Source organism: Orycteropus afer, unplaced genomic scaffold (assembly GCF_000298275.1).
Source record: "Orycteropus afer afer isolate SDZICR_OR568_19922 unplaced genomic scaffold, OryAfe1.0 scaffold00082, whole genome shotgun sequence".
NCBI lineage: Eukaryota > Metazoa > Chordata > Mammalia > Tubulidentata > Orycteropodidae > Orycteropus > Orycteropus afer.
In genome coordinates this window covers 8,541,540-8,542,874 of record NW_006921669.1, presented here as the reverse complement: position 1 = coordinate 8,542,874, position 1,335 = coordinate 8,541,540, and the positions used below count along the sequence as shown (strand labels likewise).

At 40.7% G+C, this 1,335-nt stretch overlaps 1 protein-coding gene across 1 annotated transcript in view; it reads right to left on the bottom strand.

Moving 5' to 3' along the window:
* TDRD1 (tudor domain containing 1) overlaps window positions 1–1,335 on the bottom strand; it is a 70,190-nt gene that overhangs the window by 34,090 nt on the left and 34,765 nt on the right. The window lies entirely within an intron of this gene.

Here is a 1,335-nt window from a genome sequence, read left to right as displayed (position 1 = left end):
CACCACAATTCAAAGGCATCAACTCTTCTTTGGTCTTCCGTATTTCACTGTTCAGCTTTCACATGCATATGAGGTGACTGAAAATACCATAGTTTGAGTCACACAAACCTTAGTCTTCAAAGTGACATCTTTGCTTCTGAACACTTTAAAGAGTTTTTAAAGTGCAGATTTGCCCAGTGCAATGCGACGTCTGATTTCTTCACTGTTTTTTCCATGGTTGTTGACTGTGGATCCAAGTAAAATGAAATCCTTGACAACTTCAATCTTTTCTCCGTTTACTGTGATGTTGCTTTTTGGTCCAGTTGTGAGGATTTCCATTTTCCTTATGTTGAGGTGTAATCCATATAGAAGACTGTAGACTTTCATCTTCATCAGTAAGTACTTCAAGTCGTCTTTACTTTCAGCAAGGTTGTGCCATGTGCACATGACAAGTTGTTAATGAGTCTTCCTCCAGTTCTTGTACTACATTCTTCATATAGTCCAGCTTCTCAGCGTACAGTTTGAATAAGTGTGGTGAAAGGACACAACCCTGATGCACACCCTTCCTGATTTTAAACCATGCTGTGTCCCCTCGTTCTATTCAAATGACAGCCTCTTAATCTACGTACAGGTTTCATGAGTTGTATTTCTCCACCACTCGTCTGTCAGTGTGTCATACTGTGGTGGCTTGCATGTTGCTATGAGACTGAAGATGATGCCATCAGTAGTTCAAGGGTCACCCATGGTGGACAGGTTTCAACAGAACTTCCAGGCTAAGACTGGGAAGGACTGGGCCATCCACTTCTGAAAAAATTGGCCAGTGAAAACCTTGTGAATAGCAGTGAAATACTATGTGATATATTACTGGAAAACTTTAAGCAGAAGGATAATGCCTTGGAAACTAAGAGGTAATCATAAGCAAACTATAAGAAGCCACTTTTCCAATGGATATGAAGCCAGACGAAAGAACAGGATCCCAAAGTGTTCCGACTTACACAACTTAAATACGATGCCTAAGTATCAATCAATGTAACCAAAAGCAGTTTTGTGAAGAGTGTTCAATGACAAAGCACTGATGATAAATAATAAATAAATAAACAAACCAATTGCTAGAGAAATTCTTGAAGTCCTCTCAATAAAGGAGAAGAAAACAGTAACAGGTATCATTAAAGGCTAAACCAAAACCAAAAACCCAGTTGCGCTGAGTCGATTCTGATTCATGGCGACGCCATGTGTTGCAGAGTAGACCTCACTCCATAGGGTTTGTAGGGTTTCCAAGGCTGTGACCTTCCAAAAGGAGAGAAGGAGACCAGGCTGTCTTCTAAGACACCTCTTGGGAGGGGTGAGGAATGGTTC